The sequence below is a fragment of the Schistocerca americana genome, chromosome 1, assembly GCF_021461395.2.
Source record: "Schistocerca americana isolate TAMUIC-IGC-003095 chromosome 1, iqSchAmer2.1, whole genome shotgun sequence".
NCBI lineage: Eukaryota > Metazoa > Arthropoda > Insecta > Orthoptera > Acrididae > Schistocerca > Schistocerca americana.
The window spans coordinates 514,652,217-514,672,210 of NC_060119.1; the positions used below are offsets into that span (position 1 = coordinate 514,652,217).

At 37.6% G+C, this 19,994-nt stretch overlaps 1 protein-coding gene across 4 annotated transcripts in view; it reads right to left on the bottom strand.

The window, feature by feature from the left end:
• Positions 1–19,994, bottom strand: part of LOC124605113 (kelch-like protein 38) — a 136,607-nt gene that overhangs the window by 65,705 nt on the left and 50,908 nt on the right. The gene's annotated exons all lie outside the window — the stretch shown is intronic.

Sequence of the window (19,994 nt, forward strand, 5' to 3'; positions counted from 1 at the left end):
TACAATAAATGTTGATTATCAGAGAGAAATTAACATGAGCTGAATTAATGCATCATTTCATTAGAGTAAAAATAATTCATCCAAGAATGTAGCACACTGCTGGCTTTTCAGCTGCAACTGCAGGTCAGAAAAGGTGGGGATACTTCAAATTTCATGTTCTAGGTTTCAGCTATGAAATGAGAGGTGTCACGTTATTTTGAAAATCTTTCCCCAATCAAAAGTTAACAAACTTCTTATCTGTTTACATGAGCTAGAATGTGAAAATTAAATTGAATCACCATGTCTATCTCAGTACCATGTAAATACAAGGTCCCCTACGTTAAACATATAAGACTGTAAATTTGCTACCAGTTCTCTAGGAAAAAATATGGATAATGGAGGAGATCGCATGATCATAAAAAAATTGAGTCCAAATCTACTGATGTCACTAATTACTGCTCAGATCAACAGTTGAAAGATAGGGCTCGTGAACTCCAACTACAAGAAACATCATCCATAATTGTTACAGTGTACAGTTCCCCACTGGGAAACTTTCAAATATTCTTACAAAAACTTGTGTCATTGCCATGCCAACTAACAGGTAAAATAAAGAAAATGGTAGTCTGTGGAGACTTAAATATCAATTTACTGAAAGATTCAGGTAAAAGGAACAATTTATACATGTTACTGAACATTTAAAACATATGTCCTCTTGTTAATTTTCACATCAGAATCACTCAGGAAAGCAGGACATTAACAAACAATATTTTTGAATGTCAACTCTTAAACAATGATATGCTTACCCAGTAATGAATGGCTTCTCTAAGCATGACGCAAAACTAGTCATACTAAACAACCAGTGGTATCAAGGAGAACAGGGTAATTAATGAACATACTATAAAAAGTTTCAAGGCAGCCTCGCACGAAGCTGGATGGAGCAATGTGTATACTATGACAAATATAAATATCAAATTTAATAATTTATAGATGTGCCACTATCAAACTTTAACAGCAGTTTCACAAGAAAACGATCATGTGTTGCTCTAATAAGAATTAAAAGAAGCTTTGAAATACAAAATGAATCATTTGGACAAACAAGAGTAGAAGGACTGATTTCATACTGTAAGAAATGCTGTGTTGTCTTGTGGAAAGTGATTAAAAACTTAAGATACCCTGGTATAATGGCTGAAATCAATAAATAAGATTATTTCTAAACTCCACCCGAACAGGCCATGAAGGCCCAACAGTACCGACCGAACGCCATGTCATCCTCAGCCCACAGGCATCACTGGATGCGGATATGGAGGGGCGCGTGGTCAGCACACCGCTCTCCTGGCCGTTGTCAGTTTTTGTGACCGGAGCCGCTACTTCTCAATCAAGTAGCTCCTCAGTTTGCTTCACAAGGGCTGAGTGCACCCCGCCTGCCAACAGTGCTGGACAGACAGGATGGTCACCCATCCAAGTGCTAGACCAGCCCGACAGCGCTTAACTTCGATGATCTGACAGGAACCGGTGTTACCACTGCGCAAGGCCGTTGGCAATAATTAAGTTACTAAAGTTAAATGTATATGGGCAATAGTTAAAAGAGAAACCATGAAATCAGTTAACGAATGCAAGGACTTTATTACAGAAATCAGCCAAATAACATATCACAGCAATCAGCCAGCCACCATACTTAATAATCGCTTCCTGAAGAAGCTCAGAAGATTGACATAGACTGTTCATGCGGTGAAACAATAGAATACATGCAAGAAGCAATGCCTCAGGCATACAGAATAATTACAATTACTCCACACACAATAAAGAATGTACTTAACTCCCTCAACATAAAAAAATTCACACAAAATTGACAATATCTCAAGTAATGTCCTAAAATACTGTTCTTCATAAATATGCAATGTTTTCAGTAACATATGCAAAGCATCACTATCACAGGAGATGTATCCACACAGACTAAAATACACTATTGGCTCTGAGCACTATGGGACTTAACATCTCAGGTCATCAGTCCCCTAGAACTTAGAACTACTTAAACCTAACTAAGCTAAGAACATAACACACATCCATGCCTGAGGCAGGATTTGAACCTGCGACCGTAGTGGTCGCGCGGTTCCAGACTGAAGCGCCTATAACCGCCCGGCCACCAGAGGCCGGCAAAATACACTATTGTCAGACCCATTTGCAAAATAGATATTGATAATTATCAACCAGTCTTACTACTTACTTCCTTCTCCAAAGTACTGGAAAAAATTATGCATGCAAGAACTATAACATACCTCTCTCAAAATAATATACTGGTACTTAATCAGTTTCAATTTGTATTTAAAAAGGGTCTCTTGATAGATCTTACTTTTTCTGATGCATCAATCAGGTAACACAAAATTAGAATGACAAAATACTGACAACTGGTATTCTCTCTGACTTGTCAAAAACATCTGATTGTACAGTTCACAGTATTCTACCAGAGAAACTCAAATATTATGATATCAGATCTCACTGGAAACTGCTTTTCAAAATATCTAACTGACAGGATGCAGAGTGTTGCATTAAGAACTGCAGCAACTGTACACAATGATACAGCGTCTTCAGGTTACGGAAAATTACTAAATGTATACTACAGGAATTGAAACTGGGTTCACTGCATTTCTGCGAGGCATAGTTACTGTTCAACTGAGTAAATACAATGAAATTCGCAAAAGACATTACAGCCTGATACTGACATGTCCCCTTTTTACTATCCTTGCAAGATGCACAGTGAAACTGCTCTGCAGCATCACACATTCATTCATTACCACAAAAGTTTACAGATCTGCTTTTTCTAACAATACTTGTATCAACATGAATTTGTGACCAATTAGTATAACTTCTTCCCGCTGCAACATTCTTTTTCATCTTGGAGTGTAAATCAGGTATTGCAATTATCAATAGATAAATAAAGCACAGTTGAATAGATGAATGAGTGTTATAAATGAGGGTAGGACATCAACCGGTTTGTCTACTCCATTGGTGGAGCAGCCACAGCTACTTTGATCAGTCCGTTTTCTGGTAAACCAATTGACGATATATTCTCCTTTGTGGATGATCTGGAAGCAGCTTGAGTTTTGGTCTGATGATCATCTATTGCAAAAGTCTAAGTTGCGATTCATGGGAGAGGCAAAAGACTTAAAGAGATATAATGAAGAGTTGTAGATTGTAGATTGTATTTTATTGGTCCTGTTGTCTACATAGCAGCTTATGCATAAGACATTGGACAAGTCAAGTTATAAATATACAGGCTGAAAGTAATTTCAAGGCATACATATTTAAGCTTACAATAATACACTTTACACACAAGTATTTATATAACACATTTCATAAATTTAAATATTCTTCAATGGAATAAAAGCAGTGATGCTGTAAATATGACTTTAGAGATTTTCCAAATGTATTGACCTCAGTGATAGCTTTTATGTTTTCAGGAAGTTTGTTATAAAGCTTAACTCCCATGTGAAAAGTACCATTTTGGCACAGTGCTGTGCTGATTTGAGTCATATGTAAGTTCCTGTTTTGTCTGGTAAAGTGCTCATGTATATCACAGTTTTTTTGTAGCCTCTGGTCCTTGCCTATTACATTTAATTTAAAGAACAAAAGGGTTTCCATAATGTATACACACGATAATGGGGGAATACCAGATTTCTTAAACAGGGGTTTACAAGAGTCTCTAGGCTTGCACCCAAACAAGATTCTAATGGCCCTTTTTTGTAGTTTAAAGTGCTATTAGCTATTTTAGAGTTTCCCCAGAAGGTGACCCCATATCTAAGACGAGAATGAAAGTACGCATGAAATGCATTCATTACTGTTTTCTCACTACAGCATGATTTTAATGAACAAAGAAGATAACATGTTTTGCTCAGTTCTGTATTGAGACATTCAATATGCTTATTCCATCTGATGTTACTCTGCAGCCAAAGACCTAAGAATTTGGTTTCAGTACTGTTACCAACTGGTTCGTCATTGATAGAGACTGATGGGATAAACATGTCCTTGTTAGGAACATTGTGGAATTTTAGAGCAACGGTTTTCTTGTTGTTTATTACAAGCTGATTACTCTGTGCCCAGCTGCTAAGTTGTTTCGTGACCGTGTTTACTGTCTGCTGTAACTGTTCATCGTCGTCTCCTTTTAGTAGAATCATGGTGTCATCTGCAAATATGATTGATTTTTGTGCATCAATATTTAAGCTTAGATCATTTATGTACAGAAGAAACAGAAGGGGTCCCAATACAGATCCTTGGGGTACACCAAATTTTATTTGTTTATAGTCAGGTAAGTGATTAGATACAGTTTTTAGTTCAATATTTGTGTGCTTGACGCACACTGCCTGCATACGATTTGTCAGGAAGGAACTGATCCACTTGTTGGACAGACCTCGAATACCATATCTTTCTAGCTTTGATAGCAGAATTTTATGGTCCACCATGTCAAAAGCTTTTGACAAGTCAATAAAGACTCCTATTGTTTCCTGTTTTTTGTCCATCAGGTTTAGGATGGAATTGATGCACTCATAGACAGCAGTTGTCGTTGACCTCTTATTTCTGAATCCATGTTGTTCATCACATAGGATGCTGTTTTTATTTATAAATTTCATAAGTTTCTCATACATAACTTTTTCCAGTACTTTAGAGATGCAGGAGGAAATTGTGATGGGTCTGTAGTTATTTACATTGTCTTTATCCCCTTTTTTATATACAGGAATAACTTTTGATGTTTTTAACACATCAGGGAAAGTGCCTGCCTGAAGAGAGCACTCGCATAAATGTGTGAGTACTTCAATTAGGTTTGATGCGCTCTTTTTTAACATTGTTGCAGGTATACCATCAATACCTGCCGATTTGGAATTTTTTAGTCCTTTTATTACTTTAGCTACTTCATCTTGTGAAACAGAACTGATGTACATTGATCCTCTACATGTACTTATTTTATATTCATTTGCCTGGATGCTCTTAAAGTTTGATTGTAACATATTTTCAGCAGTGAAAAAGTTGTTAAATGTGTTAGCTACTTCTATGGGGTTTGTTACTTTTTTATTTTTATGTGATAGTGTTATATTTTTCCAAGGTTGTCTGTATTCTCCACATTCTTTTTTTATAACACTCCACATAGCCTTTGATTTATTAGCTGAATTATAAATGATTTCATCATTATGCATTATTTTTGCTGCTTTTATTACTTTTCTTAATATTTTGGAGTATTTGTTATACTATGCGCGTACTACAGGTGAGGAATTTTTTGAGTTACATATTTCATGAAGTAGTCTTTTCTTCTGGCATGAAACCCTTATTCCCTTTGTGGTCCAGCTGTTTGCTCTAGAGTTTCCCCGTATGGTTAATGTTTTCAGTGGGAATGCAAGTTCAAAGAAATGGGTTAATGTATCAATGAAAGTGTCGAATTTTTCATTTATATCGTACATTTTGTACACTCCTAGCCATTTTTCTTTCTGTAATAAGTTGTTGAAGTAGTTCACATTATGCTGATTATAGCTTCGATATGCTGTTCTAAGAGACATGTTGTTAATAATACTGCCTTGTACTTTTATGCTTAATATTTGAGCAAGATGATCACTAAAACCTGCATTGAAAATTTTTAGTGAGGTGTTGTGTAAACTCTTCTTTACTAGAAACTGATCAAGAGCTGTTTGACAAGTTTCTGATACTCGGGTAGCTGCTTTTACTTCAGCCTTTAAATTGTAGGACGTTGCAAGGTTCAAAATGGTCTCCCTATTTCCACTATTCAGGAGGAAGTCAATATTGAAGTCACCACAGATTATCAATTCACAATCTATTTTATTTACTTTATTTAGCAATGACTCCATTTTGTTTAAGAAAAGTTCAAAATTCCCGGACGGTGATCGGTAAACTGTAGCAATAACCAGGTTGAACTGAGTAATTTTTATAGCTGCAATTTCATAATCCTTTTCGACATTTGCCCTAGTTAAGTCAGGTAGTGTAATAAAATCTACATTTTCCTTTGTGTAAATTGCTACCCCACCCTGTTTGCTGTTTTTCCTGCAGTAGTAAGCAGCCAAGACAAATTTGTTTATTTTCGTATTCTGGATTGGGAAACGCATTCACATTTGAGAATTATGATAAGGGCTCCAGTACCACTATAAGAAACAGAAAAGCATAAGGTTTTTCTGGGAGCTGTTAAATAGAATGACACAGAAACACAGTGAGTCAGTAGAGAGTTTTAGAGATAGGACAAAGAAAGCCAAAGCAAATACATACAAATTAATGGGAAGTGGCGAAGCAAGTAAGGTCATCCTCCAGGAATCAGAGCAGAGGGCACTAGAGAATTTTCTGATGGGTCTGCCACTCGATATGTTTAGGAAGGTTAAAGCAGTTACCCCAAAAATGCTGCAGTTAGAAAACCTGTGGAGTGGGAGGAAATAGATACGACAACAGGGGTAAGCAACATGTGAGATATTTTATCTACTGATGTAAGGTGTTATAGGTGTGGATCTGCAAGCCATGTCTAGAGGCAGCACTGAGAACTGTGGTGTAGCTGGGCAGCAGTAGCAGGATTATAGAAACAAGCCATGAATGGATAGGGGTAGAATACTCAGGCATTAAATACAAACGGGAAGCCCAAGCCTGCCAGGTGACATTTCCATTAAATTTCAGTGCTGCAGAAATGTATGTAGAGGTGGTGAATGGTACATTAAGAGCCCCACAGATGATTAAGAGACTGAAGAAATGTATGATGCAATAAAAGAAACTATTCAGATACTTAAGGGAGATGAAAATTTAATAGCCATGGGAGTCTGGACTTTGACTGTAGGGAAAGAAAGAGAAGGAAAAGTAGTATGTGAACATGGGCTGGGGGTAAGAAATGAAAGAGGAAGCCGTATAGTAGAATTTGCACAGAGCATAACTTAATCATAGCTAACACTTGGTTTAAGAATCATGGAAGAAGGTTGTATACATGGAAGAGGCCTGGAGATATTGGATAGTTTCAGACAGATAACATAATAGTAAGACAGATTTAGGAACCAGGTTTTAAATTGTAAGACATTTCCAGGGGCCGACATGGACTCTAACCCCAATTTATTGGTGATGAACTGTAGATTAAAACTGAAGACTCTGCAAAAAGGTAGGAACTTAAGGAGATGGGACCTGGGTAAACTGAAAGAACCAGAGGTTGTAGTGTGTTTCAGAGAAAGCGTTAGGGAATGGCTGACAAGAACAAGGAGAAACAAATACAGTAGAAGAATGGGTAGCTTTGAAAGATGAGATAGCGAAGGCAGCAGAGGATCAAGTAGCTAAAAATATGGAGGCTAGCAGAAATACTTGGGTAACAGAATTTAACTGATGAAAGAAGGAAATACAAAAATGCAGTAAATGAAGTAGGCAAAAAGAAATACAAATATCTCAAAAATGAGATCGACAGGAAGTGCATGTTGAAGCATATATCATCAGGGGTAAGATAGATACTGCCTACATGAAAATAAGAGAAACCTTTCGAGAAAAGATAGCCACTTGTATGAATATCAAGAGCTCAGATGGAAAACCAGTCCTAAGCAAGGAAGGGAAAGAGGTGGAAGGAGTGCATAGAGAGTCTATACAAGGGATATGTAATTCAGGGCAATATGATGGAAATGGAAGAGAACGTAGATGAAGATGAAATGGCAGATATGATACTACATGAAGAATTTGACTGAGCACTGAAAGACCTAAGCCGAAACAAGGCCCAGGGTATCATAGAAGATTGGTTAAGGAATGGCAAACCTACATTTCTAGTGTTTGTAGACTTAGAAAAAGCTCTTGACAAATGTTGGCTGGAGTACTCTCTTTCAAATTCTGAAGGTAGCAGGTGTAAAATACAGGGAGCAAAAGGCTATTTACAATATGTACAGAAACCAGATGGCAGTTATAGGAGTTGAGGGGCATGACAGGGACACAGTGATTGAGAAGGGAGTGAGACAGGGTGGTAGCCTATCTTCGATGTTATTCAATCTGTATACTGAGCAAGCAGTGAAGGAAACAAAACAAAAATTTGAAGTAGTAATTAAAATCCATGGAGAAGACATAAACACTTTGAGGTTTGCTGATGACACTATAATTCTGTCAGAGACAGCAAAGGACCTGGACGAGCAACTGAATGGAATGGACAGTGTCTTGAAAGGAGGATGTAAGATGAACATCAACAAAAACAAAATGAGGATAATGGAATGTAGTCAAATTAAATTGGGTGATGCTGAGCGAATTAGATGAGGAAATCAGGCACTTAAAGTAGTAGATGAGCTTTGCTATTTGGGGAGCAAAGTAACAGATGATGGTCAAATTAGAGAGGATATAAAATGCATACTGGCTATGGCAAGGAAAGCGTTTCTGAAGAAGAGAAATTTGTTGACATTGAGTATAGATTTAAGTGTCAGAAAGTCTTTTCTGAAACTGTTTGTGTGGAGTGTAGACATGTACAGATCCGAAACATGGATGATAAACAGTGTAGACAAGAAGATAATAGAGGCTTTTAAAATGTTGTGCTGCAAAACACTGCTGAAGTTTAGATGGGTAGATCACATGACTAATGAGGAGGTACTGAATAGAATTGGGGAGAAGAGGAATTTGAGGCACAACTTGACTACAAGTAGGGATTGGTTGGTAGGACACACATTCTGAAGCATAAAGGTATCACCAATTTAATATTGGAGGGAAGCGTGGAGGGTAAAAATCATAGAGGGAGACCAAGAGATACATACACTAAGCAGATTCAAAAAAGATGTGTGTGAAATCTTATGGGACTTAACTGCTAAGGTCATCAGTCCCTAAGCTTACACACTACTTAACCTAAATTATCCTAAGGACGAACACACACACCCATGCCCGAGGGAGGACTCGAACCTCCGCCGGGACTATCCGCACAGTCCATGATTGCAGCGCCTTAGATTGTAAGCAGTAGTTATTTGGAGATGAAGAGGCTTGCACAGGATAGAGTAGCATGGAGAGCTGCATCAAATCAGTCTTTGGACTGAAGCCCACAACAACAATACGGAACAGGAAGCATGAATTTTTTTTGGACACAGAGACCCATGTGACAGTGGCAAACCTGGACATTTACGTAGGGAATGGTTAAATTTCACCAACCCCCACAAAAAACTTAAGTGTCATGTGATATTTTGTGTAATTTAATATCTTGTATAGATACCTTTTAGTAACCTGACATGTTCCACATCATTACGAAGTGACGTATTCATGATCTATGGAACAAGTACTAATCTAATCTGACCTCAGTTATCCATGAGCCAACTAGAGAGATTGGCAACAGCAAAACATGACTGGATAATATAATAACAAACATGACCCAGCTTTCCTACAGCACATCTGCTCTAAAAGTAGCCATCTCTGATCACTATGCAGTACAGCTTCAATTGGAGGCAAATGAGATGTCCTTTGCCACTAAAAAGAAACTATATATAAGCAAAAGAGTTATGTGTAATGATGACATCAATACACTGAACTGCATGTTAGCACACACACCACAATTTGAGAATGATAGCTTTTCCTATGATAACTTTGCTGCTGACTGATACTACTGTTTCGATACCACATGCCCAACTGTAGCCACATAAGTTAAGCGAACTAAAAATATAAACAAAAGTAGCTGGATAAATAATGATGTCATTGAAGCTAGGGAAAAATTAAAATTATTTCAAAGTGCAATGTTGAATAACAGACAAAATCTCAAGCTAAAGGAGGCATTCAAAACTTATCAAGAATACTATATAGATTCATTAATACAGACCAGGAGCAGCTACGTTGCAAACAAAGTCCAGGCTTCACACAGTGTTACTGCTGGTGTCGAGGGAGTGATAAATAGTTTTAGAACAGGCAGAGACAAATCCTGTATGGACTTTATTATTGACCACAATGGGATGGTGGTAAAAGATCAACTTGAAATTGCTAATATATTCAATAGATATTTTTCTTCAGTAGGGGAAGCTATCAATGACAAACATAATAACCTGCAGTTAAAGGCAATCCACCTGAGCATAGCATATGTCTAGCCCCTATGAACTGAAATAAATAGTTAATATCATTAGCTTCCGAAAATATTCCAGTTCTGGAGGGCGCCATAGCCTCAGTACTAGTGTATTAAAAGTGTGCAAACAAAATGTCTCTGTACTTGTGTATGTAACACCAATCTTTAAAAAAAGAGACAAACTCAAAATTCAAAACTACAGACCAATCTCTATACTTGCCGTCTTTTCCACAATATCTGAAAAAGTCATATACAGCAGAAATATAAACTTTCTCCAAATGCACAATCTAATGTTTGAAAATTAAAATTGTTTCATAAAATGTAAATCAATAAGCACAGCACCCGATTAGTTAATTGAAGAGACAATAAGTGGCACTGAGAACAAGCAACGTGTCGCAGGCATATACCTCAACCTGAGGAAACTCTTGACTGTGTTAACACCAGAATGGAACATTGGCATCAGAGGCATTGCTCACAACCTAATAAAATCTTACACGAGTAACCAAAAACAGTTTGTACTGCTTAAAACTGAAAGTGGTGTTCACAAATCCAAAATCCCTAACATAAAATATGGAGTGCCCCAAGGCTCAGTACTGGGTGCTCTTCTGTTTTTGATTTATGTAAATGACAGATTGTATGTCTAACTCGACCACAGAAAACGTGCGAATTTCATCTGTTATTAAACCTGGGGCAAAGTTTGTTGATGTAACAAGCTCTGTAAACAACGACTGCACCAATTTTACAGAAAGTGATGTCATTGTTATTATAGCAGGTTCAAATGTCATTTATCGCAACGAGGCCAGTTCATTTATTAAAAAGTTGATTGTTATGTTAATGATGTTGTCCCATACAAATGTGATCGTGTCAAATATTCCAGCGAGATTTGATCTGTCTGACTGGTCGCGTGTGAACAGAGAAATCCGATCTACAAATAAAAAATTAAAACATTTCTACTCAAAGTTAAAAAATGTGAGACTGCTGGACCTTAACAGTTATCAAAGAAGCAGCTTCACTATACATGGACTACATCTTAATCGTCTCGGTAAGACTACTCTAGCAACTGACATCAACAGAGCTATTGAGGAAATAAAAAGCAATAATTCAAATCTGCTACCTTGTACCTCAGATGTCATACACACGAAAGACAGAAATGATAATTATATATGCCTGCAGAGCAAGCAAATGGAAATAATTCCTCACTGCAATGTCAAGACTGTTGATTTTTTAGGAAAACAAAGTCCCTCAGTGTTCCTAATTTAGAAACTTTCAATTTGTGTGATAATATTGACCTTGACAAGGATATATCCTCTCATGATTGTACTAATGTACCATTTTTACATTATAATGTTGAGGGCTTGGGCAACAAAATCGATGTATTTGAGGCCTTAGTTACAGATCTAGCTTCACATGTAATCGTGGTTACAGAGCATCAAAAAACTAACCATAATATTCAATATTATAAGTTACAGGAGAATAATCTTACTTCGTTTTTCTGTAGAACATAAAGGAGGGGGAGTTGCTACTTATGTACGGAAATGTAACCTAATAAGTTCCGTAGAAAAAGTATCATGGGTTAATGATTATTGTATTGAGAAAGATTTTGAAGCGGTGATAATTAAGTTAATGATTGTATCTGTCCCACTTATTGTGGTAGGTATATATTGAGCCCCTCCTGGTTATCTCGAGGTTTTCCTGGAAGCACTGGATAGTGTATTGGGGAAGCTAAGCAAGGGTGGCAATACAGTAAATATTATAATGTTAGGAGACTTCAATATAAACACACTAAGTGACAGCCAAGAATGCAAAGGTTTACAAGACTGCATAAGATCCTATGATATTAAAGATCTACTTGGTCATGTGCCCACTAGAATAACTGAGTCAAGCAGCATATATATATATTACGAAAATGTTGTGTCAGAACAGACTGTAAACGGGCACATATCTGATCATCTAGGACAATCATTAGTCATTGGTTGTCTTAATAAACTTAAAAAAAAAACAAAAAATATGAGAATAGAAGATTATTTTCTGAATACAACATCACCTTGCTAAAGAAAACTTTGGGTCAAGAATCTTGGGAATCAGTTTATAGAGAAAGGGGAGTTGACAGCAAATGGGAAGTATTTGTAAAAATTTTAACTAGACATATAGATATTACTATCCCGGCAAAGAAGATCAATGTAAATAAAAATAAACCTCCAGTAGTCAAACGTGTAAAACTGGATGATAAAACAAAAAGACTCAAAGAAGGAATGGAGTATATGTATAAGCTACACAGAGAAACCAGTCTTGATTTATATAAAGATGATTATAAAAAAATATAAATATGAGTATCGCAAGGAAGTAAGGAGAAGGAAAATAGAATATATTAGCATACAGATCAGAAATTCTGACTGTGTCTCATAGTCGTGCTGGGCAGTAGTTGATGATATGAGGAACACTGATTCAAAAACTAAAATTATTAATATAGAGTTAAGTACACATAATGACAATTTTTCTGATCCTTATATAGTTAGCAATATATTTAATGATTACTTTATAGATGCTATTGAAAATGATATTTGCATGAAACAGGAGAGGCAGTTTAAATATAAGGAAAAGGAACTGGTCTCTTGTAAGCTACCTACAGTAACCATCAAGGACGTAACACAGCTAATTAACAGCCTAAAAAAATAAAAGATCAGCTGGATGGGATGAATTTTCTCCTTCTCTACTGAAAAAATGCAAGGGTGAGTTAGCCAGACCATTAGTCCATCTAATAAATTGTGTACTTGAAGAAGGTGTGTTTCTGAAGAAACAGAAACTTGCTATAGTTAAACCTTTATATAAAAAAGGGGAAAGAAAGCAACCACAGAACTACAGACCAGTTGCCTTAACCTCAGTGTTTGGTAAATTAATTGAAAAAATAATGCTAGAAATCTTAATTGAACACTATAATACGAATAACTCAATAGGAGAGATCCAACATGGCTTTAAAAGTGGTCGGAGCACCATATCTGCAGCAGTACAGTTTGTACACCGTCTGATGGAGAAAATAAATGAGGGTTACAAAATGGCAGGAGTGTTTTTAGATCTTTCCAAACGTTTGACAGAGTCCATCATGGCACTCTTTTAAGTAAACTTGCTTGTAATGGTGTCAGTGGGAAACTGTTGCTTTTAATAGAATCTTACCTTAAAGATAGACAACAATGCACAGAAGTTGTGTATGATAATGGAGAGGTAATCGAAAAAAGAAGATCAAAGATAAGAAATATAAATTTTGGTGTGCCGCAAGGCAGTATCTTGGGCCCCTTCTTGTTTATTTGCTATGTGAATGATTTCCCAAAAGTATTAGACACCAGTCATCATATTACTATGTATGCTGATGACACCTCTGGGGTTTGCTGGGCACATAGTAAAGATGGCCTAAATTCAGTGTTACAGAATTTTGATGAAAAAGCTCAAACACATTTTGAAAAAAAAAAAAAAAAAAACCTGAGGGTCAATATTAACAAAACTAATTTAATCTATTTTAAGACAAGTGGCTCAAATAAAAATACTGTTGTAAATGAGGACATTCAGGAAAATACCTGCTCAGAATGTAAATTTCTGGGGAAATATAGAGGACAGACTTTCGTGGAATCAGCAAATAGATCATGTCTGTGGTTAGATTACATTAGATTAAATTAGTACTTGTTCCATAGATCATGAATACGACACTTCGTAATGATGTGGAACGTGTCAGGTTAATAAAAGGTGTCTATACAAGATATTACATTAGACAAAATATTACATGACACTATATATATAAAAATAGAGGGAAACATTCCACGTGGGAAAAATATATCTAAAAACAAAGATGATGAGACTTACCAAAAGAAAGTGCTGGCAGGTCGATAGACACACAAACAAACACAAACATACACACAAAATTCAAGCTTTCGCAACAAACGGTTGCTTCATCAGGAAAGAGGGAAGGAGAGGGAAAGACGAAAGGATGTGGGTTTTAAGGGAGAGGGTAAGGAGTCATTCCAGTCCCGGGAGCGGAAAGACTTACCTTAGGGGGAAAAAAGGACAGGTAGACACTCGCACACATGCACATATCCATCCACACATACACAGACACAAGCAGACATTTGTAAAGGCAAAGAGTTTGGGCAGAGATGTCAGTCGAGGCCTCTGTACTTCCGCCTCAACTGACATCTCTGCCCACACTCTTTGCCTTTACAAATGTCTGCTTGTGTCTGTGTATGTGTGGATGGATATATGTGTGTGTGTGTGTGTGTGCGAGTGTATACCTGTCCTTTTTTCCCCCTAAGATAAGTCTTTCCGCTCCCGGGATTGGAATGACTCCTTACCCTCTCCCTTAAAACCCATATCCTTTCGTCTTTCCCTCTTCTTCCCTCTTTACTGATGAAGCAACCGTTGGTTGCGAAAGCTTGAATTTTGTGTGTATGTTTGTGTTTGTTTGTGTATCTATCAACCTGCCGGCGCTTATATATATATATTTGTGGAGGTTGGGAAATTACCCACTCACTATATCCAAAAATTCATCTAATGAGTAGAAGGAGTTGCCATTAAGAAAGTCTTTTAATTTCCTTTTAAATGCTATATGGCTATCTGTCAGACTTTTGATGCTATTAGGTAAGTGACCAAAGACTTTTGTGGCAGTATAATTTACCTCCTTCTGAGCCAAAGTTAGATTTAACCTTGAGTAGTGAAGATCATCCTTTCTCCTAGTGTTGTAGCCATGTACACTGCTATTACTTTTGAACTCATTCGGATTGTTAATAACAAATTTCATAACTGAATATATACACTCCTGGAAATGGAAAAAAGAACACATTGACACCGGTGTGTCAGACCCACCATACTTGCTCCGGACACTGCGAGAGGGCTGTACAAGCAATGATCACACGCACGGCACAGCGGACACACCAGGAACCGCGGTGTTGGCCGTCAAATGGCGCTAGCTGCGCAGCATTTGTGCACCGCCGCCGTCAGTGTCAGCCAGTTTGCCGTGGCATACGGAGCTCCATCGCAGTCTTTAACACTGGTAGCATGCCGCGACAGCGTGGACGTGAACCGTATGTGCAGTTGACAGACTTTGAGCGAGGGCATATAGTGGGCATGCGGGAGGCCGGGTGGACGTACCGCCGAATTGCTCAACACGTGGGGCGTGAGGTCTCCACAGTACATCGATGTTGTCGCCAGTGGTCGGCGGAAGGTGCACGTACCCGTCGACCTTGGACCGGACCGCAGCGACGCACGGATGCACGCCAAGACCGTACCATCCTACGCAGTGCCGTAGGGGACCGCACCGCCACTTCCCAGCAAATTAGGGACACTGTTGCTCCTGGGGTATCGGCGAGGACCATTCGCAACCGTCTCCATGAAGCTGGGCTACGGTCCTGCACACCGTTAGGCCATCTTCCGCTCACGCCCCAACATCGTGCAGCCCGCCTCCAGTGGTGTCGCAACAGGCGTGAATGGAGGGACGAATGGAGACGTGTCGTCTTCAGCGATGAGAGTCGCTTCTGCCTTGGTGCCAATGATGGTCGTATGCGTGTTTGGCGCCGTGCAGGTGAGCGCCACAATCAGGACTGCATACGACCGAGGCACACAGGGCATACACCCGGCATCATGGTGTGGGGAGCGATCTCCTACACTGGCCGTACACCACTGGTGATCGTCGAGGGGACACTGAATAGTGCACGGTACATCCAAACCGTCATCGAACCCATCGTTCTACCATTCCTAGACCGGCAAGGGAACTTGCTGTTCCAACAGGACAATGCACGTCCACATGTATCCCGTGCCACCCAACGTGCTCTAGAAGGTGTAAGTCAACTACCCTGGCCAGCAAGATCTCCGGATCTGTCCCCCATTGAGCATGTTTGGGACTGGATGAAGCGTCGTCTCACGCGGTCTGCACGTCCAGCACGAACGCTGGTCCAACTGAGGCGCCAGGTGGAAATGGCATGGCAAGCCGTTCCACAGGACTACATCCAGCATCTCTACGATCGTCTCCATGCTAGAATAGCAGCCTGCATTGCTGCGAAAGGTGGATATACACTGTACTAGTGCCGACATTGTGCATGCTCTGTTGCCTGTGTCTATGTGCCTGTGGTTCTGTCAGTGTGATCATGTGATGTATCTGACCCCAGGAATGTGTCAATAAAGTTTCCCCTTCCTGGGACAATGAATTCACGGTGTTCTTATTTCAATTTCCAGGAGTGTATATTGTGAGGCTACAGTGAAGATTTCTAGCTCTTTAAATAAGTGTCTGCAGGATGATCTTGGATGAACTCCAGCAATTATTCTGATTACACACTTTTGTGCAAAAAACACTCTTTTACTCAATGAAGAGTTACCCCAGCATATGATGCCATACGAAAGCAGAGAATGAAAATAGGCATGGTAAGCTAATTTATTCAGATGTATATTGCCAAAATTTGCAATGACCCTAACAGCATAAGTAGCTGAACTCAAATGTTTCAGCAGATCCTCAGTGTGTTTTTTCCAGTTCAACTCCTCATCAATGCATATACCTAGAAATTTTGAATACTCTACCTTAGCTACTGATTTCTGATCGAAGTCTATATTTATTAATGGGGTCATTCCATTTACTGTGTGGAACTGTATATACTGTGTTTTGTCAAAGTTTAATGATAGCCCATTTGCAGAGAACCACTTAATGATTTTCTGAAAAACATCGTTTACAATTTCACCAGTTAATTCTTGTCTGTCGGGTGTGATAGCTATACTTGTATCATTGGCAAAAAGTACCAGCTTTGCATCTTCGTGAATATAGAATGGCAAGTCATTAATATATATTAAGAACAGCAGAGGACCCTAGACCGAACCTTGCGGCACCCCATTCTTGATTGTTCCCCAGTTTGAGAAATCACCAGTTTCTTGCATATTATGTGAACTGTTTATTTCAACTTTCTGCACTCTTCCAGTTAGGTTTGATTTAAACCATTTGAGCACTGTCCCATTCATACCACAGTACTTGAGCTTATCTAGAAGTATTCCATGATTTACACAATCAAAAGCCTTTGATAGATCACAAAAAATCCCAACGGGTGACTTCTGGTTACTCAGAGCATTTAATATTTCATTAGTGAAAGTATATATAGCATTTTCCGCTGAAAAATCCTTCTGGAAACCAAACTGACATTTTGTTAAAACTTTATTTTTACAAAGGTGTGAAACTACTCTACAATACATTACTTTTTTCAAGAATTTTGGATAAGGCAGTCAGAAGAGAGATTGGGCGGTAGTTGTTGACATCCGATGTATCCCCTTTTTTATGCAGTGGTATAACAATGGCATACTTCAGTCTATTTGGGAAAATACCCTGCGTCAGAGAGCTATTACATATGTGGCTAAGAATCCCACTTATAACATTTAGTCTGTATTTACTATGGAGATTAGTTCAATATCTAGATATTGAAGCAATAAAAATAGTATATTTTGGGTTGGTGTATCTATCTATTGTGGGGTAGGTGTAGCCAATACAATATAAGGAGGGTATATGTATTGCAGAAAAGAGTAATAAGAACTATGGCAAAAGTAAGACCCAGAACTTTATGCAAAAACCTGTTTATTAATTTTAATATTATGACTATGTATGCAGTATATATGTTTCAATCAATATTATTAGTGAAAAAAGACAAAAAAGTGACAAACAGGAATATGGAAATCCATGATTACGATACAAGACACAAATCAGACTTTCACATGGTGAGCAGAAGATTGAATCTAACAACAAATACCCCATTCATTAAGGAAGCAATATTTTATAATTCTCTGCCAAACAACCTGAAACAGCTTTCTGGTAGAATTTTTAAAAACGAGTTGAAAAAATTGCTTATATTGAAGCGCCCATACAGTATGGTGCTGACATGATTTGACCTCAGGGATGCTATGTTAAATATACTTAAATGATCTTTTACTTAATAGCATGTAATCTATATATATTGTGTATCAATAATATAAATGTAATTATTGTAACATTGCCCATGCATGTTAACTACATGTTTCGAGCTGTAAGATAAATGAAATAAATAAACATAAGATATTACACTCAGAGTTCCAAAACACTTCTGTATGCAGGTGGTATATCCATTGTGTGGAAAAAGTAATCATTTAATGAACTAGAGACCCACTGTAATAATGTGACAAATGAAATTGTTCAGTACTTTAATGAATCTACGGAATAGAAATTTGGGGAGCAACAACAAAAGCTAATCTAAATAAGCTACTGCTACTTCAAAAAAGGGCTATAAGAATCATCTGTGGAGCAAAATATAACAGGTGTACTAACCGTAGTAAACATGTACATTCTAAAACCCCAGCATTTGTTCCAATTTGTATCAGTACAATACCAAAAATAAAGAAAAATTTTACATCAGCAGCCCCACAACAGCACTCTATGAAAAGTGTCCACAATACACAGGTTCAAAGTTAGCCCAGTAAAGTTATGATCCTACCCACAATGAGGCTTAAATTTCAGCTTAAGAAATTCCTGTTACAAAATCCATTTCACACATTAGAAGAATACCATACTTACATGTAGATTAAGAAGTGCTTTGAAAAAATATGTAAATAGTGTTAAGCACCATCTTATTTGTAATTTAATCATTTTGTTAATCAATCACATATTCAGAAGAATCTAGTATTGTGCTATGTATCAAGAATTGTAACCTGATTTTATACATATGCAATGAATCATTTGATGCTGAATTAAGTATTATTATTATTATTATTATTATACATTCATTACAATAAGTATGTTATATGTCATGTCTAATATGAAACATTGAAAAAACATTTTGTAATTATTATAGTGCAGAAAGAGAAAAAACAAACACAGTTTACATTTATTCATGTGAAGTACAACAATAGTGACAAATTATAGGAAAGTAGATTTCATCTATGGACACTAGCAGTAACAGACATGAGAAAAGGGGCAGAAGGTGGAGAGACAAGGGAGCACAATAAAATACAATTGGTGAAGATAGTGAAGAAGAAAGTGAAGTGACTGACTGTGAAATGAAAAGAGAAAGCAAACAACGTAAACGAGAGATGATGGGAACATTTTATTTACTTTTTTATAGAGTGTAAACTGACCATATACATTAATTTTTGGTGAAACAATATGATGGTGACAGAAGGAAGTGCTCAATACTTTTCTTAAAAAGCAACAGAGCATTTAATTGTGTGCAGAGTACAGGGCAGCTTGTTACAGAATTGGATGACAGCAATGGGGAAGGAGTTTGCAAATGGTTTCATTTTATGGATAGGCACAGCTAGGTTACCAGGTGAGACCTTGTGTTTCGATTATGATGAGATAACAGGTTCTTAATCTTTGATGTGAAGTACTGTGGAGCATGCAAACTGAAGAGCCAATGAAATAAACATAGCATATGGTAGTCACCAACCTCACATAGTTGTAACTAATCTCACTGGATATATGAAGCATTGACATGGTCACATGGACAGATGTTGCAAGTTTAAAATGAACAAGTATTCATAGTTAGTTCTAACAGTCTAGTGTTCTCTCTTGTTCCATGTTTGATTATATTGTAAGAATGGAGATTAGGTAAAAAGAGTACTACACAAGTTTACATTTCACAATCTGTGAAAATACGTGCTGAAACTTTCTACGGCCACAGAGGAAATTTGCCAATAGTATCTCCTGCACAGTTGAGATGCTCATTGACAGTGACACCCAAGTTCTGATGATATACTAAAATTACTCAGTTTCAACAAATTTGGTAACCAAGGAATGGTGGAGAACTTCTACATCATTTATAAATAGTGCCCCACTGTGACTGACTGGTGGTGTACATACTCAATATCAGTATAAAAATTTAGAGAGGAAGGCAGAAAGATTCTTTAATATTTTTTTGATGGTACTTCAGAAGTCTGATCTCCCTGCTGTTGCTAGGTATCTCAGATATAATGCATGCTATGAAACATAGCTTGAAGCCTTTTCACAAGAGCTGCACAA